Consider the following 26,831-nt stretch of genomic DNA (forward strand, 5'->3'; position numbering starts at 1 on the left):
TTTTTTTAAAAAATAGAGTGAAAGCACGTTTGACATAATATTCTCCTTAGTCTGCCAACACATGGAAATGCCTGCTTTCAAAGAGCCTGAGGAGCAGTTAACCTAGAGAAGCACTGGGTCTTAATGTGAATTTCTGGTTTCACTTTCATTGCTCAGCATTCTGTAGGTGATGACAATGACCTGAGTCCAGACATCTACGACATAGTGTTTACTTATAGCCCTTCTCCTAAAAGCTTAACACTGTCAGCAAAGTTTGCACCCCTGTTGTAAAAAACAATAAAAGATAAAATATACTGTCTACACTGTCTTGAAAACCAGTTAACACATTGTTAATAGTTTCCAAGCCAGGATTTTGTTAAGCATATTTCATATTAATGTAGCCTAACACAATGGCAATTTTCTCTTGGTAAAGAAATGTGGGGATCTCAAAAGGTTTAAACAAATAACATAGAGAGGTCTTGACACATTCTCAAGTCATGAACTGAACTTTCTCTCCTAGTAGCTTAATAACCAAATAATGTGTCCTATGACTAATTATAGAGATCTCTTAATATGTTCACTTCTAGTGGGTCGCATTCTTTACAATTGTTACATTAAGAAGTTCACATAGGAGATATCACAGTTTTACATATATTTGGTTGGAAGTTTTTAAACAAAGTTAAAAGCTGGCCTGTGATTACTCATTCTCTCTACAGTGAATTGCTAATCCACAGATGTTAATAAGATTCAATTAAGATGAGAAATTTCAATGAGAAATTTAATAGTGTGTTCTTGTAAAAAAAATATAAGTCTCTCTGTAGCAGTAATATTGAGATAAATAGTTATCTTGCTTTGAGCACCATGGAATACACTAACTGGATACCAGAGTCAAGGAGAAATTTAGTTGGCATGACTGTATTTCTCAATTAAGGGCATCATGGTGAGTTTAATGGCCTTCTCCTAAGTCATTCATCATTAGACTCAGTAGGAAGCAGGGTGCTCAACGAGATGGACCACTGGCCAGTTCCAGTGTGTGAATTCCTGTTTGGAGTTTACAGAACTCTCCAGACTTTAAACTCCAAGATTTTTACTGCGCTCTGGAGAATAAATCATCCTTTAGACCAAAGGAGATAGATTTATATTACTGAAAGGGAATGCATAGTCCTCAGCAGAGCAGAAACAGTCTATCTGACTGGAGGAGTGTGTCGTTGGTTTATCAGTGATTTTTATATGCTGCATATTATTTTTCCCCAAGACAGTGTGTTTCATAGCTTATGCATTTTCTTTAATTTTAGGGGTGAATATAGAAGATTGAGTGAGTATTGGCTCAACTTCTGAAGCCTCAGAGAAAATAAATCCTTTGCAAGGTGGCTGTTAAATGAGCCACATCCCTGATTTATTGTCTACTAAGCATTGGAGAACGTGAAGTATTTGTTCAGGAAACGAGGTAATGAGGGAAAACTGAAATGTTGACACGAAGATGTTTGTATTAAACTCTTCTATTTTCCATCAAGCAGCTGTGCATTTTCTGGTGATTAAAACTGAAAATTAGGAGTACCAGCTTGCGTCCCATTCACTTCAGATTCATTAACTCAACAGTGTAACTGACACAGCCTCACATATTGCTCCTAGGAGAAACAGCACAGGAGTAATGATGGAATGCATGGGCAAAGGTGGGTATTTAAGAAGGCAGAGTATGTTCGATTGGATCGTGATTCTACGAAATCGAGAAAAAAATCCTAGGGTCAAAGAATCCTCAAAATTATCTCCCTCACACTGCTCTTCTGATATTTGAATTGGGCCACATTGTTCCTTCATTAATGTTCGCTTATTCTTGTTGATGTTCTTATTCTTGTTGATGTTCGAGAATAGATTTTTTTATTTATTGAGGCACAGTTTTATCTGAGAAGTTATAGGTACAGATATCTCATTTGCTGAAATATTTATATTTTAATGAAATTATCATTTATATTAAGGAAAAGTTATTCCCCCTGGTTCCTGATAACATAGTTTTACCAGTCAGGCCCAATAAAAAAATATTAGTCCCTCTATGACATAAATCTCTTGTTTAATTTTCTTTTTCTTTATTACTGACCAAGCACTATTGTGTTTTTTGGGGATTAAAAATCCACAAAAATTAGGATTTGAGTCAGAAGGAGAAGCCTTCTTTATCTTTCTATAATCTATATTATTCTACCTCTTAGCAAGAAAAATATCATTGTTAAGGTTGTTCTATAATATTGCAATACTGAGAAAACACAATGGGATTTGAATTTTACAGAGAGTAAGTTAACGACTGGCAGAGATAGAAACCAGAAAAAAATAGTCTATCTAAAATCCACTGTAAGGGTACAAGAAAGAATCTATTGAGGATAAGGGATGCATAGAGGAAGAATACAAAGGGTTGCAGAGATGTAAAAGATATATAGTGAAATACTATATGAACTGTTATAAAAGTCATGCTACGAGATCAGTGTAGTATACTGAGAATACTATGAGCTTTATTATCTGTGTTAAAAAGATTTTTATACTAACCTCAGACTCTTTTATAGTGTATAGCCTCTCCCACATGTTGACCTGTCTAACACAGATTTTTTTTCTCACACTAGGTACTGTATGAATCACACATATCATTATTTTAGCAGAAAACTTAGTTGTCCACATTTAGATTATTTTGTTGTAAAAAGCACTTACATCTTTCCTATTTCTTATTATCTTGATAAAAAATTCCATTTTTATATTCATCCTCCCATTTTGCACATACCTCTAAAAACTATTCCTTTTCAAGTATCAGAATTATGAAAAAATCAATAAAGATTACACATTATTACAGGACTGTTGATGAGTACAGTTTTATTTCTATATAAAGAATAATAAGAAAGTCTATCCAGTAATTTTCCACCTAGTATGAAAGATAATATTTTTAGCACTTATAGGTAGCTGAGATAGAAGGATCACAAGTTTGATCTTAGTCTGGAAAACTCAGTGACTGTCTCAACCCTGTCTCACACATACAAACAAATATTAAAAACAGTTGGTGATGCAAATCAGTGCAAAGTCATAGATTCAATTTCCAGGACCACAAAAAAGTTAATAATTAAAATTGGTTTTTGTCTAGAGTACTATTTTACTGCTCATTACATAAATTGTTGAATCAAAAGGCATATTTGACACTGTGCCGGGTTCACAGTTACATGGGGCAAGGTTAACTTGGTGATGAGAATATTTTGTGTAGGGAAATTTTTGAGTTATACTGCAAGATTCTTTTTCTATTCAGTGACATTCAACCTCACCCTTGGAATGACTATATTTTTGAGGCCAGAACTGTATAAGAAGATGAAAAATATCCTTATGATGATTCCACTTTTCAGGACATTCCTTGGGTTTTAAATGAAGTAGTTCAGGCATCCTGAAAGTGTTCAGTAGAAATCCTGGGTGAGATTCATGGCTCGTATTCATTCATTCTGCTTATATTCTTGGCTGCAGAAACAAATTTGCTTCAGTGATAATGAGTGATTATATATAATAACAAGGCTTCAACCATTTTCAGACCTTCCTTTTGATTTTTTCTAATTCAGATCTTTATTTGACATATTCCTAAAATCAGCAAAATGTCATTTGTTTATTCTCATTTATTCCTTTGGGAACAGTTTATCATACCATTATTATATTCTGTTTTCTACAGCAACCAGGATGCATCTGTTTTTCTATACCAAATTACATTAAGATCTTTGCCCCACTCAGTTTTCCCTACAGTTTAGCATCAATTTTTCAAGAGCCCAATAAATGTGTGGTGAGTTGATTTAATCAGAGACAAATAATTTTCCATAGCAATATGAATGAATTTTCAATCTACAGATATTATGGAAGAAAACTGAATAAACTTTAAAATAGACTTAAACCTTGACTATAGCTACTTTCTGCTTGATGATTAATTTTACATGTCCTCTTAACAAGGCCGTAGTACCCAGAATCTCGGTTTGAAATTATTCTGAATAAGGATGATTGTGGATGGGATTAACTCTTGAATCTTTCAGCAAAACAAAGTGGACCACTCTCCCCAGTGTGAGTAGATCTTATTCAGCTTCGTGAAGTCTTGAGTAGAGAAAGAAAAACTTAGTTTTCCTTTTCTTTAAGCTGAGACATGGTCCTAGTTATTTTTCTCTCATTGTTGAGACAAACTACTCAATACTCAAAATTAACAGGAGAAGGTTTATTTAGCTCACAGTTTGTAGATGTTTCAGTCTATAATGATCTGGCTCCAAGGCAGGGTGACATTACAGAGAGGCAACAGGTCATAGTGGTGGAAGTTTCCAAAAGCAGGAAAGCAAAAGAGAGGAACAAGCCTTTTTTCCTTTCTTAGAGTGTGTCCTAGGGCTAATGTAGCACTCATACCCCCAATCCAAGCACTAGACAATGGACTATTCACAAACTTTAGATTCAGCTGCCTCTGAAAAGGCTAGCCCTAGGACTGCATGAGGCTTTGTGGGGCCATCCAAACACAAACCATAACTGACATTGTCTTCTCCTTTGACTATGAGTTACAATTCAGTTGAACACTTATCTTTATTCTCAGATATTCAAACTCAAATCGGAAATGTTACATTGATTTTCCTGGGTTGCCAGTTTGCTGAAAGCAGATTTGGGGACTCTTATCCTTACTAATTGCTTCAGCCAATCTCATCTCAGTCATACATTCACATATACATATATTTTCCTGTTGGTTCTGCAAATCTATAAAACCTAAATTAATACATCCTCATAATTATTTTATCAATCTAAGAATACAAACCTGGGAACATGTTATTCATTGTCATATTGTGTTGAACTGGACATTAAAGAGTTAGGGTTAACCCTAACCCTAACCCTTTGAACTAATATAAATAGCAGGAATTTCTTTGCACAATCTTTGTTGAAATCCATTTTTTTTTTCCTATGAGATTCAGTTCAAATAAAAACCAACAGTCTATTGAAAATCCATCTTCCTCCTTAATTTCAACTATCTATAGCTAAGGTACATTTCTCTAAAAGAACACAGATCACCAAAAACAGGAATTTAATGCAACTTAAAGCTAGGGGCCTGAAATATTTGACCTGAATAAGATCCATTACATAATACCTTCAGACTACATGCACTTCTGTCTTTAGAGTTCAACTTCATAAGTACTTACCTAAAATGAGACAAAACAATTTGCAACAAAAAGAGGAAACCTTTTCCCAAGCTTTTACTATCACCCACAGAATTAACAAGGCTGAATAAGAATTTGTTTAACAGAGTTAAAAAAAAAATAGAAGTGACATTTGAGTTTCATCATGCAAATTGTGACAAAGAAAATCAATTGCAAATAAATGTGTACATCATTGATGAACCATAAAATATAAATGATTACAGATCATATTCTGAAACTTTTTGGTGGTAAAGATTGAACCCAGGGCCTTTGCTCTGAACTATGCCACCAGTCTTTTATTATTATTATTTTATTTTTAGACAGTGTCTTGCTAGATTGATAAATTATTCAGGCTGGTTTTGAATTTTCTTTCTTCATGTTTATCCCTCGCAGAGTGCTAGGATTAGAAGTGAGCCCTAACCAACTGCAAAATAATTTTAATGACCAGGAAGAGTGACTCCAGTTTGATTTGGTTTTTCTTGTGAATCATTACATTTGTTAAAAAAATTCATTTTCTATGAAAAACTAACTTTAAAACCACAATTATACTTCCCAAATGCCTCATGAGGTACACCTCTCCTGTCTTCCCATCATAGAATCAGAACAGGAAGTTGTTGAGTATTAAGAAGAGGCAATCACTGTAAGTGACAGCAAAAAGCTCCTAAGAAGCAGAAAAGATAGGAGCTCTACTGGAAAGATGATCAGTATTTGGAAAAAAAGTTGTGTTTTTGTTTTTTGTTTTTTGCCTCAGGGCCCATCATGTGAATATGTCAGCCCTGCAGCTACAGGTACACCTAGCATTTCAGGAAACTATAAGCCATATCTGTGTGATATGTTGAAATAGAATCCAAGGAGATAGGAATTCGGATTCATCAGTGCCTACTGTATCATTCAAATACTTTCTACAGTCAAACTACTTAGCAATAGAAGTCTTATCTCTCCATGCAGACTTTCTGGTAAACACTAGAGACTGTATTCAAATTTTAATATTCTTTGGCCAAAAACATAGTGTTTCCATAAGGATCAACTTAATAAATAAAGGGTTTCATGAAAGGATTGGAATCACCATAATCATGAATTATTCCTCAGATTTTTGTTGCAGTGTTTGTGGTTTGCTTTACAGAGCACTGTAATTAAGCACTATTTCATTACAGTCAAGTTTTTTTTTGATTGAAAAAGAATAACAAACTAAAGTAATTCACATCACATCACAAGATCTTCCAGGCCCCAGCATTGTTTATTTCTCTATGAATGAAGACATGTTGGGTTTGTTGGAAAAATCAGGATCTTCAGTTAATTTCCCAAACTATATTTTCTAACACCACAAGTTACTTTTCATTCTTTGACCCACATCTGACAAGAGAAACAAAATCATGTATGTGTCCATTCAAAGTCAATTTAGTTAATAAAATAATCACAAGTATCAAGATACTTTTATAAATTTTTACATTTTGATTTCCTTCATGGCACATTTTAGTATAATAAACAATCAGGTCTGTAAAGAAGCTAACATTTAATCAACAAATTCCTTGAGTAATATTACTGATGCATACATTTGGTTACAGTTTGTGGTAGCAAATATAAACCATGAGCATGAGAAAAAATGTGTGCAATTTTAAAATACAAAAGCTCTTTTTTGATCATCATACTCTTCTACTCCTTGGAGTCATTTCCAGTTATTGTTGAACAGAGTGATTAGGAAAAATTGATAATATAAATTAGACTTTATCTTTAGAGGTTGCACTTAGGGCAAGATGAATATCAGATAACTTGGTAATGGAAGCTCTCTCTAAGGGTACAAGTGTTTTCTTTCAGAGTGGTTTAAGTGCCATGATAAATGCTCTAAGAACACGTCGTCTACTGTGTTATCAAAAGATGTGAACAACTTGACACAGAAAGATGGTAATTCACATTTGTCACAAACTAATGCAGTTTCAAATCTTTTCCAAGGCCAGGATCCATCAAATGCTGCCTGAGCATTGTATCAACAGACAAATTGTCCCTTTTTTCTTTTCTTTCCTACTCAGAATGCTGTCTGGATGAGAATCATATGTAAGTACAAAAAGAATAACATTAGAAATGGCACAGCCGTTTGAGGACTGAGGCTCAACTGGAACCCATCTCTGCTCAGAGGTTCCCTATTTCATGTTCTCAGAAAATGGACAAATTCTTTCCCAGATATTTTCAGAAACATTTGAGACCATCTTGGAGATATGTTCATACATAGGTGGTCTCACAGAGAAATAAACTGTTAACTTCCAGAATAAAGAAAGATAAATAGGGAACTAGTCTGCATTGTACAGTATATGTCATTTATTCTTTCTTTAGATTTTCAGCTAATTTTTTGCTGAAATAATGTTATCCGCGCACTTGTCGGCCATCTGCATCACGCTCTGTGATTTCCCTATTGCTCAGCACTGTCAAACCTACATAATCAATGTGAGTGCAAGTAGATTTTTTAAAGGTATTCTTTTTGATAGACAAATTAACAAACAACCAAACAGGAATATTCAATGCTCCAAAAATAGCACTTACTTAACTAATAAGTGCACTTACTTAATTGCAGATTAACACTTTCTAGATATCACTAATACTGAATGTTTTGACAACTCTAACACTTTGTTTTCCTTAGAAAAGAGCAGCCTAACCAAGGGCCCATGAAAGAATCCACCTGTTTATCTAACAGCACTGAACAGCCTTTTCTTTCTTTGAGCAATTTCAAGATTCTTAACTCTTAGCACATGCCTTGGGGATAAGGGAGTAATTTGCAATGTTATTAATTGTCTTTGAAACAAACTTCAAGGAAATTGGAGCAGCATAAAAAAATTGAATATAAAATAAAATAATTAAATGATGATTAGGTGAGTGATTGTTCACAAAAGTATGAACGCAGTATTAAGATCCAGTAATTCATAAATAATTAAGGGGCTATAAGAACTCTGGCTTGAGTACAAAGCATTTAAAAGCTCCTACTTTCTTTTACAGATTAAATAACTGCACTTCTCAGAAATAACTATGCAGTTCTGTTACTTTTTCCCTTACCATGATATGCCTCCTTCTCCATTATTTATAGACCTAAGATATGCGATTGGAGAAGCCTCTGCCTCCCAGAACTGAAACCTCTTGGGATGGTTGATCAATTTGTGTATTGCTAATGCTTTGAAACATGTAAGAAATGTTTGCCCAGCCACAATTTGATCCAAATTTTCAAGGACTCTGTGGCTTCTCTTGTAAAGATAGACAGTGTTGGTGCAAAGGAAAACTTCATTCTAACCCATGGAAAATTTTTGAATTACGGTAGTAAATTCTACAATCTGAACTTCTGAAACTCAAGGTGAAGTCAAACTAATGGTCACCAAGGAAACTTGAGAAGGACAAATGTAAATTGTCAGAGAGGTTAGTTTTATAATACAAAATTCCATAGTGCTTAAACTCGTGACAGTTGTAGCAAGAGAACTTGAGTGTTAAGTCACAGCTGTCACATTTACAGAGTGAGCCGTAAGCTGCAAACTTTTTGCCTTAGCTTCTTCCTCTGTACACCAGGGGTGATAATTCAGAGAACTTTTTGTAAAAATTGTTAAATTCATCTGGACAATGTCTGCCTGCCATATGTCACATAAGTGTTCCAATTTGCTAATTAGAATAATTATCATCATATTAATATTAATAATTATAAATTGTACTTCATGTATAACGCCACAATTATTTCCAGAAAGGAAAATTCACTCACATAACAGGAATAAAATAAAATCTTAATATGTAAAACTTTAATATTTTAACCAGGGAAATGTTTAATATATAAAATAAAGAAAAATCCCAAATTCATAAATTGTAAGATTGAAATAGTTAATCAAAACAAATTGAAAAAATTTACGTGACTTAAAAATGTGAATAAAATGGAAAGATAATATATTTTATAAATACTTTGCTGCCTGTATTACAAGGCCTTGACAGATGAAAAACCCTAAATATCAAGAAGAAAACTGTCCAAAACTGAATGGAAAATAATCAAAAATGGTAAGGTGATATTTCATAAAAAAAGAGAAATGAAATGGCTTATACAAATGGGAAAAACTTTCCAACATCCTTCATGAAACGCTGACTTTTTTTAAAAGACAATTGAATGTGAGGAGAAAAAAAATGCAATGAGAGAACATTTCCAAAATAGGCCTTTTAAAAATCCTCAAAAGAGACAGCTGATAAAATCAGAAGGACAAACTACACATCAAAAAAAAAAAAACAAGTAAGCGTAATGTCCTAGATATAAAAAGGTATGACTATTCAAAATAGAAAAAAAAACAATATAAATTCCAGCAATAAACTGATCGATTAATAAAAAGAAATTTATATCACATTGAAGCACCTGAAAATGTTAGAATTCTTTTATTCTAAATAATTCCAATTACTAAAATTTTCCAATTTAGACAATATGAACAGTTGAAATTAGGTAACATTGAGAAAATGCTTTTGAAATCCCAACGGAAAATGTTGGGCATAGAGTGTTTTACTCAGTGAGAAGTACACTCTAACATGACAATGGATGAAAAAATCAGAAAGTGTTTTTAAATTTACTTTCACTTCACAATTGCCCACAGAGTTGTTTAGACTATGCACAGACCATCTCTACTGGTCATAAAACTGGGGGGTATAACATTACTGATTTAAAAGCATCACCATTCTATTGCCATTAGCACTTCATTAGAAAGTTATTGGAGAATAAGACCTAACATAAAAAGGTATGAATTCAAGAAAAGAAAGACAGCTGGAGAATTAAGAAACCATAGATCCAATATAGCAGAGAAGAAAGACATTCCCAGGATTATGGCTTGAAAAGTCCAATGCCAAAGATAACAGTTGTCCATTATGTCTGGAGAGAAATAAGTTCACACTGGGTAAGTCTTAAACTACATGTCTACAAAAGAAAAAAGTTGAGTATGTTGATTCCCAGTTGTGTTTTATCATTATGTGACAAGTCTTATAAGTCTGGAGGAGAATTTGGCAATAAATTAGTAATTATGACCCTGAAGACTAGGAAAATGAATAATGGAAGCAATTATTAACTTAAAAAAAATAAAAAAGATTAAAAGAATGAAAGTCAACATTGCATGGATTTACTCTCAAGAATATTTATATGATAATAATTATAATATAGCAATGAACATTTTAATCTGAAGTAATACATTAGGAGCAAAGGGAAAAAGAAAGTGTGTGGACCTGAAGTGGTTTAATATGAATGCATATTAAATTCTCTTTGCTCATGATAGGAAGAGATAATATACAATTTAAAAAATTAAAACTATATTATTTTTAAGTCTGCTACTTAAAGATGGGAAAATAGTTACAAAAGGTAACAGACTTGAGAGTTGCTCTCTCTTAAACATGAAAATCGGTAATGAGCAGGAATGAAATGTGTGGGCATTTATTAGTTTGATACAAATATAATTTAAATTCAAAGAAATCTCAAATATTATATATCAGTATTTGATGTTTCTAGAAGCAATGTGGTTTTGTTGATATTTTTCTTGACTATTCTCAAAAGTTGTAATATCTTCTTTAAGTTAAAGAGTCAAATATCTTAAGACTTAAGTAGTCATTTGATGATTACACAGAGAGGGCTTGACTGTGATCTCCTTGGTTTCGCCTACAGTACCATGGGTCTGGCTGTAGTACTAAATCCTTCCAGGGAAGGTGACAACACTGGATTACCATACAAACCCTTAGATGTATTCACTCCATTAAAAAAAAAAAAAAAAAAAAAGATGTCCTTTGTCTGGTCTACATGTATGTGTTGTCTGTGTCAGCTATCTTTGTTGTATAATAAACCACCCCAAAATACAGTGCTGTAAAAAAATTAGCATTAGGTTCAGGGTTTATCTGGGCAATTCTGTGGGTTTTCCCTGGCATCACTCTTGTAGCCACTGTCATCTGGAATTTTCCAAAGAGATGAGTGGGCCAAAATGTCACTAGAAGATGCAGCAAGCTGGTTCGTGGTTCCTTTTCCTTGCCTGCCTCCTCCTTCCCGAGCTGATCTCAGAATTCTTCACTTGCTAAATCTAGTGTTTTAGGACAAAACTTGAAGGACAAGGAATTAAAATTTAGGCTCAGAATTGCTAGCACATATTTACACAGGGGTCAAATCTAGTAATGAGGATAGCTCGAATTCTGCAGCATGAATGAAGTACATTCCATGAGGACAATAATAACAAATACGAAATGGCTCCAACTGTAGCCACTTTAATAGGAAGTGAGCCTCAGGTGACACTACAATAATTTCTATTAGGAAGTCTGATGGCAGTTTATACTTATCTCTTCCAGTCCCATTTCCTGCCCTACTCATTCCCTTCCTCTCTCTCTCTCTCTCTCTCTCTCTCTCTCTCTCTCTCTCTCTCTCTCTCTCTCTGTCTCTCCCTCTCTCTCTCTCCCTTCTCTACCCTCATCTTGCCCCCTCTCTGCATATATGTAGATAGACCATAGACCATAGTATGCTTTCTTATTTTTGCATACACTTGTTTTCTTCACAACACTGCAAGTTGCATTAGATATAGAATCCATGTCACCTTCACTGTATTTTGCACAATAACTTATTAAGGACCAGGTACACCAAAAACAGAGACAAACACACACACACACACACACACACACACACAGAGTCAGTACATTTCCCTCATGCTGTAAATATGGTAAGAGCAAAACACACCAACTATACAAACAAGTATTTTCAAATGCTTAAAATAAAATTCTTTAAAATATGTGATTTGAAAGATCAAGCAAAGAAAAACAAAGAAAATAACACGATGTCAAATGTTCATTAATTATAGAATAGTCATTGTGGTATTTGCTGCAGTGAAATTTTAAAAAGCTACATTTCTTTCCTTGCTCTTCATTATTGTAGTCATTGTTTTTATTAGGTTTTATTTGTCTTAGTGGGAATTGGAGAGTAGATGGCTGTTGGCAGAAACAACCTGTAATGTCCCAGGACTGTTAGCAAAAAAAAAAAAAAAATATGAATTGCTGCTTCTTATCCTACTTTTGTGTTTAAAAAATGTTATATTATTTTCATTAAGTAGTTCTGACCACATGTAGTAGAGAAACTGGGTAGTAAAAGGTGAATGAATTGAAGACCGAGGTCCAGAGAATAAAATTAAACGATATTAAAGAATAGCAAATTTAGGCTAAAGGTTTTATTGGATAATTTGAGAGCAGGAAATAGGAGTGTAAGGAGCCCATTACCAAGAGCTAAAATATTGAATTATTTAGAGTCATACAAGGGATATTCTTAGTACCAATGGAATGAAACCAGGAAAATGAAAATTTTGTCCAGGAGACAAACACAGCTAACGTCAAGAATATAATGAAATTGTCTCCCAGGAGACCTGCCTCATCTACCACAGAACTTTTCAATTTTAAAAGCCAAAATCTCGTCTGACCCCTCAGTGCCTCAGCTCCCCATGTCTATGTATCACTATGGCAAATGGATTATGTTTTCAAGTCATAGAGACACTTACACTTAATGAGTGATTCTGATGTCACAAAACTTTCCAATAGCCCACATGATAACAAAATCCATGACTTTCACCCACAAAAATTAAGACTGGCCCTACCAAAATTAGTGGACCTCAGCCTTAGTATGTGAACTTCAATAAGGTTAGTTGCAAATTGTAAGTCTTCTTACAGGAAGAAATAGTTTTAGTATTTCAAAAGATACCAGTCTGTGTATCCACAAAATGGATCACTGTAAGATCATTTTATATGTTTAGAAAATCAAAACAGCATCTGAGCTAGATTCCTCTGAAGTGTTTTAAAAGTTGTATAAGATTTTGTTTAATGAAGAAAGGGAAAAAATACAGATACACAATTTCTCATTGCAATCTCTTGGGGCTAGATTTATCAATGTAAAATTCTTGAGGTTGTATAAGTGTACAACAATAAATCCACTTTAAACCTTTCTAACTGACAAGGAATCTAAATATTAACATTTGTAAAATGAAAGATTCGATCATTATGCTTAGTGGGATGACTTTGGGTTTTATCACCTGATAACTTTACAAAAGGTCAAGTTTTGTCCTTAAGGAGTTGCTGTATTATAAAATTTTATTTTTCAGAATATGAGTGTTTGAGAATTACAGATAAGTGGTTGTTGACCTGTGCCTGCTACATTCAGGAAATAATTAAATTTATTTATATGCAGTAAAGAAGTCTGAAAACCAAGTAAAAAATATGCCAAAATGCTTCTACATGCACATTTGTTTTCACCATTTGATAAAATATACTTCTTTTTCTGTATCTGGGTCTATATAATTATTATAATTTAACTAAAAATAAATAATAGATAAGTGAAGAATTTAGTAGAATGAAAGTTACCATAATATTTCAATGCACCCATAATAAAGAAAATTACATTTTTACAACTTCCCTCTCAGTTGAGGCCCAGCCAAGTGGTTCTATCTAATTATAAAAGTAAGAATTTAGTTTTCCACAGCAATCCTTGACTGTTTGTTTATTTAGCAATATAGGAAAATCAAATAAGATATTTCTCATTTTGTTTGTAAAGATACAAAGTTACCTGTTGAATGTTGCAAGATATTATGAAAATGAGCTTAATATTAAGAGAACATGATTGTGAATTGAAGCAAATACTATAAATTGTGTACAGGGCATTGGCTATTGTCTTTTACAAAGGACCAGTCAAAGGGACCAGTCTATTTTTCATTATGTAAGCATACTGACCAACTCATTAACATAATTTTGATTGCATTAAAATGCACACAAGGGTCTGGGATTTAACTCAGTGGCATAAACACCTGCCAGTCAAGCATGAGGTCATGAGTCCGATCCATGGCACCAAAAAATATATAAAATATAAAATAATAATAAAATAAAATGCAGTGAATAGTTTAAATTAAAAAAATAAGCAATATCTCAAAAGATACTTTTTATGCCTGCATTATTAATAGTGTTTATCTAGAAGCATAGATTTCCTTATCTCACTCTCCTTCACGCAACAGATGTAAGCTAAAATACATTCAATAGATTTTTGGGTGTAGCAAACAGTAGAAAATCTTCAAAATACTCACTGATTGGATGCACACTTAATACTTATTTATCAGAACCTAAGAAGTTTCATTTTGCTTTAATCTATCTTGAAATTCTTAAAAGGCAGAAATCTTCTTGCTATTCTGTAATAGAATATTTTGTTCTTTACCTCCACAATTTTTGAAGAGCAACATATTTTAAAATGCGTTCATTAGTAAAAATACATAAATCTGAAAAAAAAAATTAATGTTGGAAGCCATGCAGTTTTACAAAGGTAAGAAGTCTGGTCAACTCAAGTAAAAGTAGGTATATGTGCTGCTTACTATCTAGGTATGATTTTTAAAGACTTGTTTTATTGTAAATGATTCTTATTCTACAATACATTTATGTACTAGATGATATTAGAGAATTCTGGTAAAATTATTTGCTTAATATTGTATATGAATAACAAATATATCTGCATATTTGCTTTTCTAATGCACTTTTACATAACTTTGCTTTCTCTCCTCCGAAGACAGCATATGTTGGGCTTATAGTCAAAAATATTTCTGAAGAAAATGGGAGTAAAATTTAGAAGAGGTAAAGCAAAAGAACAAAAATAATATTTCATGAGTAAAATATGTGCATCATCAAACCATCATTATGAGTTGCATTTTCTTCCCAGTTGACTTGTGGGAATGCCCCAGGTGCAGGTTACAGAGTCAGAGGTAAAATAGAAAGGACCAAGTTATATCCTGAAGAAAAGCATAGTCATATATTTTTCATCTCTTTATGTTGAAGATAAATCTGTTGTCATTCCCTTAAATGTGCTGTCTTGATTTGTTGTTCTGAATTATTTACACCACTGTTTATTTTACATTATATAATGGAAAACTCTTGTAATCATCCTTAAAACTTTTATTCTATTTGCATGTATCTTGCATTGACTTCAGTACAAGCATAAGATGAGTGCTCTTATATTTGAAATTTCACAATCATTGCATAGTAAATCATTATACAGTAACGCAATCTCATAATTCAACATATAGCTCTCCCATTTTATTAGGATTATTTATAACTTTAAATTTCATTATAATTTATCTTCTCCTCTAATTTTTGACATGGTATTACTGTGTAACTCAGCAGGCTGGAGCTTTGTGATCTCCTTGTCTCAGCTTCTCAAATGGCTAGAAATTTTTGTTATACTTCTTCATCAATTGGTTCATTTTTCATAATTCTCAGAACTAGTGAATCTGAAATTTTTTTAAAAGCTTTTTTTATTACTTATATATGTGTGAGTTCAATTGTGCCTCCCACCTCAAAAATTCATATTAATTCTTAGTCCCTAAGAATGGGATCTTAATTAAGAAGTAGCATTTAGTTTCATGCAATTCATTAAGATGAGATCATACTGAACTAGAAGTGGGCCCTTAATCCAAAATTATTGCTATGCTTTTCCCAAAAGGGGAAATCTGAACACAGTTACATCAGGGAAAAATCCATTTACGGGCTAAGGAACACCAGGATACCTACAAATCCTCAGCAGCCGGGAAGCAATTTTGGAATAGGCTTTCAGTCAGGAACCTGATATATGATCAATATTGTCATCATCCTGACTCTGAACTGTAGGTTGCAGAACTCTAGCTTGCAATGTGATTTTTTTTTGTATTTCAATATAGTACCTAAATAATTTTTTAAGAATTTGTACTTTTTACATATTTATAGTTCCTAATGTTTGCACTCCTCATGGGGAGTTGGTGCATGCACATAACACATACTCATTCCTTTATTGCTTCCCTGTCTGTCTCTTGATTTTCTTTCCTTTAGAAAAAACATATATCTCTGTTCCCTACTATCTATCTTTTATTTCCCTCATTATTTATATTTGGGGTTTCTAATTTAAAAAAAAACATGCAATATATGAGTGTGTGTTTGATTTAGTTCACTTACTATCTCAAAGTGTATTGATTTTCTAAAAATAACTCATTTATTTTTCTTTGTGACCCACTAGTCCTCTATTGTTTGTAAACACATTCTTTTTGTACATGTATCTGTTGATGTACATATTGGCTCTTTCTAAGTTTTAGATATTATGAACTAGGCTGCTATAAATATGAGTATGCACAGTAATGAATTTAGCTCTTTTAAAAGACATCTAGAAGGGGATTGGCTGGTCAAATGGAATTTCCAGTTTTAGTATTTCGAGGAATCTCCACACTGGTTTCCTTAATGATGTTTGGTGGGAATGAATTTATATTGTAATAAGTGTATATTAGTTTTTAAATTATATATTGGTACCTTGACACCACCTATAAATAAAATGATTTCAGTCTAACACTTATTGTAAAAACATTGGAATGAGGAGTTTACACTCACAAAATTCAGTAACCTTTATCATAGTTGGTTTTCTCTACCATATCTTAAATAAAAACTGACTATAGAATTGGAGACAAAAAGGTATCCGGTGGACATTCCTTGTGCCCTGATCTTCTGAATTGCTTCTCAAAACCTTGATAAACTTTTATCTATCTTTCTACTTGCATAGCAAGAGGAGAGTAAAATCATTTTTCTCTTTGTCCGGCTATATATATCACTTAAGAATCCAAAAGCACCAGGGGATATTGGATTAGCTAATACCTACTTTCCATCACAACTTATGGTTTATAGCTCCGTAAAACCAATTTGCGTAGTGCTATGTATTTCTTAGAGGGAGGTTACCTGTCATTTTTTAAAGATGGAAACATCATGTGAAGAGATGCCAGTAGATTCAGTATCTTTATGAGTTTTTTGCACTATAGGCATTTAATCAATGTTTATTACTCCTAATAGTAATAGTATAAAAAATCGTCAACAGCACAAGCTGTGATTGCTGCTCACACTACATCTCACTGCAAATAATGAAAATTTCCTGTTCTACTAAAGAGCTTTGAAGAGAAAGGATGTTTGGATCATAAAACTGAAGAAAATCAAGGGAATCCACAGAGGTACAATGAAATTGGGCCATAAGAGATTAGCTATCAAGGGTAATGGTCATTAAGCTGTAAGTTTCTGTAAGACAAATGCAATGGATTAGATGGTCAAAGACAATGTAAACAGAAGACAGGTGTTTATTTTACTTCAAAACAGAACATAAGTTTCGGATATTATATGATCAAGGAGAGGTAAAACAAGCCTCACACATAGAAAACAAAATTATTTTTAATACTGAATCCATTAATAAGCATTTTTAACATCTACGTTGGTCATAACTTCAGTTTCATTTCTGAGGTACAAAAGAAATAAGCGACAAACAAACCCATTAGATGTTCAACAGAATATCTCATTATGGAGGGATTAGAAAGTAAACTTCCTGCTTCTGTATAAGAATAAGGGCATTATAAAAGTACTCCTTCCTTCCTCACACCAATAAAATCTAAATACAATTTGAATATATGACTTTTATATTTAAAATGATGTGTTTTCTTTTGCAAGGCAGACAGGGATAGTGTGGTGCAAAGATGGGCAATTATTCTTATAAAACAAATGACCAAAAATAATCTAATCACATTTTTTTTTCTGACACACCTCTTCCAGGCTCTGAGGAGAAGGAATTAAGGTAAGGCAGGCCTTCATTGGTTACCTGGAAGATGACACGGAAAAGGTGATAGAAGATATACAGCTGCAGGCACAAAATACAATGCATTTTCCTAAGCCCTGCACCCCATAAGCAAATGCCTGGACCTGCTGTAAAGCTTCATTAAAACTTCAGGTAGAGTAAGACAGAAAATGATCAGTGTTTACAAAATCATGACATCAAAGAATACTAGACTGAAGGGAGGAAAGCAAGAATGAGAACCAAATCCTTGCAGTTCAGACATTCAAGGATGAGGGAAGAAGAGGATGGAGGAACAAAATAATACCCTACTTCTACACTGAACACTAACCTGAAGTTCACCACAGTTAATTGTATCAACAATTAAATAATAAACAAACTCAAAAGCTTACTAAATTATGTCAAGACATAGATTAGGTCAAGCCAATAGTGATTAATCTAATGTGTGAATATACCTAGGCTACAGAGTAAGTTGATCAATTAAACACCAGTCAGGATATTTCTATAAAGGTAAATTTTAGATGTGGTTAATCTTTAAATCAGATTTCCCCATATCTTCCAACATGTGCTAACATAAAATCAAAATGGATCAAAGTTTTAAATATCAAGATATAAATACTAAACCCACTGGAAGAGAGAATATGTAGAACATTTAATATATTGGTGCAGGAAAAGACTTTATGAACAGTTCCCCAATCACACAAGAAATATCATAAATAATCAACAACTGGGATCTTATCTGATTAGAAAGTTTTTACACAGCAAAAGAAACAAACTACTAACAGAACAAAGAAACAACCCAGAGTATGGCAAAGATTCTTTTCAGCTTTTTCTCAGACAAAGGATTAATAGCTAGATATATAAAGAATTCAAAAAACTTAGATTCCCAATTAAAGATCAGTTTAAAAACAAGCATCTAAAATAGCCACTTCTCAAAGAAGTATAGATAGCAAATAAATATATGAAAAATGTTCACTATCATCGGTTGCTTGACAAATGCAAATTAAAACAACATTGAGATTCCATCTCACCCTAGAAAGAATAGATATTAGCAAGATATCAACCTATAACAAATGCTGGCAGGGCTATGGGAAAAAGAACCTTTCTACCCTATTGGTGGAAGTGTAGACTGGTGCGACCATTGAGGAAATCACTGTGAAGATTCCTCAAAAAACTAGAGCTAAAGGTTCCATTTGATCTAGATATTTCCCTTCTTGTAGTGTCCTGAAAGAATTAAAAGCATCATATGACACAAATTAGACAGACAGATAGATAGATAGATAGATAGATAGATAGATAGATGCACATCCAATGTTGATTGCAGCACAGTTGGTAATAGTCAAATGTTGGAAAGAGGCCAGATGCCCATCAACTAATGAGTGGATAAAACAGATTTCATCTTTAATACAATGGAGTACTCTTCTGCTACAGGAAAGGGTGAGCTTGAGACACTGCACCTCAAAACTACACTCTTAAGTGGCATAAATTGGGCACACATCTGCAAATACTGCATTGTTTCTGTGTATGAGAAACCAAAAGTGTAAATAAGGATCAAAATGTATAATAGATATTGTGAAATAGGAAAAAATGTTCAAATGGGAAAAGATACTAGGGAGAAAAGAGGGAAAGGAAGGAAGGGGAAAGAAAAACATGGAAACAAAGGTTTTCTTTAGATAAGTGGAAGAAAGATTGAAGGGAGGGTAGATGAATGGAAAAGAAAGAAGAGAGTTATATTATATATATATATATATATATATATATATATATATATATACAAATATATATATATACAAATCTGTATAAGTGTGATCACAATACACACCTAAAATGTACCAATAAACTTAAACACATTTTAAAAATAAAACAATGTTGGTAGTCAAACCCACTCTATTGAAGTATTTAATGGAAAAGACCAAAGTGCCTCAAAAAGAAAATGCATCCCAAGTTCACTCTTTTTCTATTTTCTCTTCCATCTCTCTAATTCATTCTGTTCTCTCGAGAACCCTGACTAATTCAAAGGTCGTACACCACTCACCTTGTGAAAGATGGATGAGCATTTCTAGCAGTAAACACTGTTAAAATGTTTCTGTTATTCCACATGATATGTAACATTTAAAAAAAAAATCATGAGACCACAAAAACAAGTAACATATTTTTCAAAAGTCAAGCTCCTATCAGATTCCAACACACTGACGTATTTTCCAACTGAGAGTTTAATATAATTAAATATTAAAAGCTTAAGACAAACTCTTTGAGCCGGTGAAAAACTAGACCAAGCTCATAAGATATTTGAATAGAGAGATGGAGCCCTTAATAAAATGCAACTTAAAATTCCAAAACATGTCTTCAGAGATTTTGAATTATTTCAGTTACTTAGCAGTGGAATTGACAGGTACACGAAGAATCAGTTAACAGGGTAACCAAGTCTCCCAATATGTTGGTGATTCAGAGATTTTCAGACTGTATGAATTTCAGAACTAACACCTTAATAGTTTTATAAAAACTTGAAACTGGAGATATGCAAAACGTGTTTGAGAAAACAAAACTAATAGATCCAAGAAGAATTTTAGACAGAAGCTAAATGGAAAATTAAGAATTAAAAGATGTCAAAATGAACCTCATAAATGTAAAAGCAAAATAGAAAGGATTGCTAATGACAGTGGTGAAGCATTCCAAACCCAAGAAAGAGAGTATGACCTGATTGGTCTGTTTCTTTGGATCTACAGGAAACTAGTGTGTCTCAATGAACACCTCAGATGACAGCCCTCTGGACACATATTTAAACTTCATCTTGCATGCTGATGACCCGGAGAACAGATAATGCTCAACAGCATCTTTGTTTTCCCTAAATAATTTCATCCTTCAAAGATTCAAAGTCTTAAATATGAAGCTAGTTACCAAATTTTTCAACAATAATATTTAACATCAAAATTAATACTTTTAAAATTATAAAAAACCTCTCTCCTTGCCAGTTCATTCTAACATGTTAATTTCCTAGAGATGAGTATCAGTCTCTTCTTTCACAGACAGTATTGCAAGAGTCTTCTACATGTGTCTTTATGAGCAGTCTCTTCCTATGTTTTAACAGCTTGCTAGCTTGACTTCAGTACTTTCTTGACTCATAGAAAATTTAAGAGTTTAACCTCTATGTTAAACACACGGGAACTTGAATAAATATTTATGCATTGCTCTTCTTATTCACGCAGTTCTGCATTTGGGATCCCTTTTCCTCCTCTGTCTCTTGGGTGAATTTACTCTAGCCATTGAAAATCTAGACCAATATTTTCTCATCTGTAAGAAACTTTATTGTCCAGGTAGAATAAAATACCTTGTCCTCTGTGTTTTCATAACACAGTCCACATTTTTCTGTTACAGTCATGGATACATGCTAGTGGTTTACACATCTCTCCGCTATGTTGTGCAATAAAATTCTTGAGATCAAGATTTATTCCTATTGATCTTTCTGTTCCAAAATCAATACAGTGCTTCATACGTGGTAGGGACCTTGAATCCCAATATATGCTAGGAAGTCATATGTAAACCTAGAGTTTTAGAGGTTAATAAAAGGAATTTGAGAATTCTTACTTCTGGGGACAACCCAAGGTGTACTGAGGTGACTGATAATAGCTTTGGCTTGTAATAATTGTAAAATAATACCAAAGCTTGTGGCATAATGGAACTCAATACTACAGGCCAGTTAGACACAGCTTATCACTCTGCAAACCGGCAGCATGGGTACTGGACTTGGCATTTTCCAGAAGCATGAGCAGCTCAGAAGCTGACCCTAAATTCAATAATGAATCTATGCAAACGGTTGATTTCCTGTTCTATTCTGTAGTATCTCCCCCACAAGATGAATAAGAATGAAACAGCTAGCATATGGTATAGAAGGGAGGAAATGAGTTTTGGCCTCCCATGGGGCTAACCCCTGGGGATGCCCATGAATTAGGGCTTGTTTAAGGAGAGCAGCTGCTCATACAGTAACAGGTGGGAGCGGAGCCACATGAATAGTACTTGAGGTGTGATCATGACATAAAGATGTTTACGCACAATGCACATACATGCAAACACATACATATGAACATTACAATATGCAAATATGTTTTTTAATTAGCAGGTTGGTTAAACTTCTTACAGTGTCACAAGAAAATATACACAGAAGGAGCAGAAGGAGTAGGAAAGCTTTAGAGAGGTTTGAGTGTTATTTCCATCCCAGCAGAAAAGACAGAAACATAAATGAGAGATTCAGCTTCACAATACTCAATACTATTATTTTTACCAAGTTTTTTTTTCAGTCATTTGAGAAACAGAGATCTAAATTTGCATCAAAATGTCATATTAAAGGGAAGATTTAACTTTAGTATACTTACAAGTTAGCCTATCATATGTTAATTAACAATTATGAGTTATCAGTTTAAGTGAAGAAAAACACATCATTCTCTGTTATGAAAAAAAAATACTTTTGCACATTTTAGTTTAATACCCAGTATACTAAATTAGATTGCATTGCAACCTCTCAACTAACTTTGAGCAATCAAAGTAACGAAAGAATTTCAAAAGCAAAATATTTTCAATGGAACAGCCATTGGTATCGTGATATTTTATGATCATTTTCAGAATTCGACTGTGCAAATGTTATTGACTAGGGAAAAGCTACCAAGGAACCTTAAAGCAAATGTGTTCTGAGGTGTGAAAGCGAATATTCTCAATATACAGTGCTGATGAAGAAAGAAAAATCAAGCAGGAGCAGCAGTGGACCGTTTTGTATAGGTGGAAATGGAAACCGCAGGAGATCTCATCCTGTTTTCTCTATGCAGTACAAAAAATATATTATTGTAGTTAGGTTGGGTCCTGGGTGGCCTCAACGGGTTCAAATTTTGAAATATGTGGGGGAAAACTGATCCCCTCAGTGTGGTGATGGGAAGAAATTGTTGACCAGAAATTTGGGGTAAGATTTATTGCACACATTTACAAGTAGAATTTGACAACAAAAATCAAATGTTATGCTTCCTCTCACCTGGAGAAGTTTGAGTTAGGATGTTTAATTCTTCCATTAGACTGCTTCTAAAAAAGGTATATTTCCTTTTCATGATATCACACTGAAAATTAATTGTCCCACATTTTAAGCAGAGAATAGCCTAGGAAAAATACTTTGAGAGCATGTTATTTGGGTTTTTTTTTAACTTTATCAACAAATACTAAAACCAATGGGTTTCCTTCAATCTATATCTATTTAAACAGGTTGATTTCTCATCTTAAGACTTGAATCTAGCTAGGTACCTGACAGCTGAGTAGCTGTTAACCTTATATTTTCATAAGTCTGTATGTTTTGAAAAGAAGAACATACTTCACTTTGCTGTTCAGGTCCAACAAAAATATGGGGAGTCAAACCTAAACCATTTGTACCCTTTTCTATCAACCCCACTCCCCTCTACCCAGCAACATTTCTGGACCACAAAAACAGCCAAAACTTGATTTTTCATGGGAACTTGTAGAAATACATGTAATGAAGGCATAATGATTTATGTAACATCAAAGAATTTTAATATATTTCTGTCTTTGCGAGCAGTGTCTAAGAATCAATAATTCTTTTAAGGCAATCTAGATAACTGTCTTCATTAGATAAAATATCAAAACTCTACAAAATGACCAAAAATAGAAGTGTGCTGGCCTTGTGAGTAACACTTTGGAACAGATATTTCAAAGACTAATGACATTCTTATTTGAACATTCTGTGGTTCAGTGTTCTTTCCTATTTTTAAGCCTGATGTTAACTCAAGTAGAAGGTTCAGCGTATTTGCTTTTCATATATTTAAATAAAATAATTCCTTTTGTAAGGTAGACATAGGAGCAGGGAACCTTAATTTGTTAGTAACCAATCAAAAGGGCAAAAATAGCACTGAAGCCGGGGATTCAGCTCTGTGGCATAGGCACCTTCCTGGCAAGCCTAGAGTCATGAGTTCGATCCCAGTACAAAAAAAAAAAAAAAAAATTGGAACCTCTGTCCTTTATCCTTTAATGTGTGACCACAATCTTCCATCCTTGTCCTATTTTCATGGAAATAGATGAGTAAAGTAAAAAATGAAACAAAGAAAATTGTAAGTAGTAGTTGCTTCTGGAGTAGAAAGGAAGTGCTAATTAGTAATAATAAGTGACATGGATTGCACCTGGGTTCAAAATTATCTGCTAGTTAAATCAAGTAATGCTAAGTTCAGTATGACACTGAGTTCAGTAAATCCCACTTGGAAGGCCAGATAAATCAACTAAGGAGAGCTGTCATACGAAAGATTCCCATAGCTTTGTAAAATTTAGTCTGATTCTACATTTTAATTGCATCTTCAATGTAAAATAATTAAAATGTATATTTTATTTGAGAAATATATGTAATAATGTTAAATTGTATTAAACATCTTACAATGAAATGTTATAATCATATGATTATAGTTCTACACAGATCCATTTATTGTGTCAGGCAGTGTTTACTAAGTGTTTACAAGATTCATTCAGCCAAATGTTTCAGGATTATTTTCCTTGCAATACACATATTAACAGATATCTGAGGACGCAAGAATAATGTGTTGTGTCTCAGGTCCTAGGAAGAGAGACAGACATAAATGACACATAGTATCTTCCCTTACAAATTGCTGATAAACTAGAGATCGACGCACACATGACTAATCGGATAAAGCACAACAATAAGTCACATCAGAATTAATTCTAAAATCCCAATTCTAAACGGGGGAAAAATCCAAAGAAATGAGAAGAGATTATTCAGAAAATAAAGTATTGATGATCCAGGAAGAAAGAGGTTATATCTTAAGTACAACTGGATGAGCTTAGATCTATAACAGCTAAGAAGGATTGTAACAGATTTCAATATATTCTTTTCACGTGCTTTTTCGCCTATTATTTCATGCAATTTATGTGAGCTTATTGCCCCAAAGCCTTACCTTTTTAAATCACAACATTACATTTCAATGCATGGGGAATGCATAGTTTGATTAGCGTTCACTTGCTGTCAGATATTTTGGTGCCTTCATTGTTTCAATAAACTATCACACCCATTTCAAGAAAATAAAACTTTAAAAAACATTGAAAAATTCATAAAAATGTGCTTTATAGTTTTGCAGATATTACTATATGTTGCAGCATTCATCTCTGAGAAACACCTGTCTATTCATTTTAAATAGCATGCAACAATAGTGTAGAAGTAGACTAAAGTTCCTAGATGTTGTGTGCTTTTAGATAATCATAAAATTTTAGATATTAGAATGGAATCATTTCAATCACTATATGTATACCTACAATTAAGTACAATCTTTGCAGTGGTTTGAGAGTGTGCCCTAAAATTTTGTATGCTTGAAAATTAATCCCTAAATCAATGCTAATGATATTTGGAAGAGGAGTATTTGCAAGGTAAGTGGACTAGATGAGGTCACAGGTGTGGTGCTGTCTAGGATGATGGCAGTGGTTTTCTAACAAGAGTAAGAGATCCCAGCTAGCAATCTTGCAGTGTCTTGCTATACAATGTTCTGTACCATGTTAAGATGAAGCACAAAGGGCCTTACCAGATCCTGAGTGATAGTACCACATACCCTAGAACTACTTTGTTTCAGAAACCAGAAGTCACATACTGTATCTTTTATAAACAATGTGTCCTTGTGTATTTTATAATAGTTTTAAGAAACAGACTAAGATGATTACTAACGTATAGAAAACTCAATTACTGCATGAATGAATAAATGAACATACACATGGACATATGCATGTAATTTAACTCCACCATAAAGGATACGTTTAGCGGGTAGATTTTGCTTATATCTACCCATTGATTTGCTTGTTGTCATGTAATATTCACTATGCCCTGTGTTAAAATTATTGGCTTCAACTGCACACTTCTGGTTGCTAACCTACAATCACTCTGCTCTGTTTTCCTTGCTAACACATGCTGCTTGTGTTTAGAAACCTTTTATGCTCCACTTCAAGGATTAATAATGACTGAGTTGATGGCATACTTCAGTGAGATTTTTGCCACTGCAAGTGGTCATATCACTCATTTCTTGTCATGAAGCCTAGAATTGAGTTTCTTGAAGAAATTTCAGGGAATCGTTATTTTCTATTTCTGATAAAAACACAAAGAACAATAGCAATATTAAAGGAAAAAGCACATTTCCTGAACATCATCCATGATTACTGTTTTTGAATGGCATGAACTATGGATTTGTCCCAGCCATCCGGAAACAGCATTTCGATGGGTCTGTGATCAAAAAAGCAACCACCTGCAGACAATGGAGTTCAGAAATATTCTTGGCATCATTATTGAACTGTGCCAATTCTGGATTGCCACCCTCCAGAGGGCCTTGCATTTCAGATAATTAAATGTTATTTCAGTCATTGTAGCAAAGTTCGCTCTTCCTGGCTTCAGAACATATCTTCTGAACAATTTTTACTGTTTAAAATTTATGCACAATATATGTAAATCTATTTATCATAATATTGATGGCATCATTCCATTTATCACTGTTCTGCCTTCTTTGGGTTTAGAATAAATATTACATTTGGGTAGTTTTTCTTTAACCTCACATACTGATTATATTTAAGTGCAGTCCCTTGTCATTTATTGCATCATGTGAAATATAGAATGGCTAAATTAATTAGCCTTTAAACAGAACCCATGGGAACATATATTATTTTTCACATTATTTTCTTTTTTTTTAGTTGAAGATTGTACCCAGGGCTGTTTACAAACTAGGCAAGCACTATTTTACCATTGTGCTACAAATCTAATCCTGTATTTTTTTAATCACAGTTGAGATTCTTGTAGTCAATTTAATTTTTTTTCTGATCATTTTAAAGGTTTTTAATATTATTCCTAAAGCTTGATGATTACAAACTTTTACATTTTATAAAGTTTACATAATAAATATGTCATGACATTTTAAAATATGTTCATCCTTGATTAAATCAACAAACTTGTAAAATTTCAACTTTATTAACAACTTGTCAAATTATTTAAAACACTTTATAAGGGCCTTAATCACCACTCTTATAAAGAAAAAGACAAAATAGGTGTAATCAAT

General features: G+C 33.3%; 1 long non-coding RNA gene across 1 annotated transcript in view; it reads right to left on the reverse strand.

Annotated features, from left to right (window-relative positions):
• The window catches only part of LOC134474221 (uncharacterized), a 46,625-nt gene that overhangs the window by 17,010 nt on the left and 2,784 nt on the right, over positions 1–26,831 (reverse strand). The gene's annotated exons all lie outside the window — the stretch shown is intronic.

The sequence above is a fragment of the Cavia porcellus genome, unplaced genomic scaffold, assembly GCF_034190915.1.
Source record: "Cavia porcellus strain 051 isolate PalLab524CR breed Dunkin Hartley unplaced genomic scaffold, mCavPor4.1 scaffold_31, whole genome shotgun sequence".
NCBI lineage: Eukaryota > Metazoa > Chordata > Mammalia > Rodentia > Caviidae > Cavia > Cavia porcellus.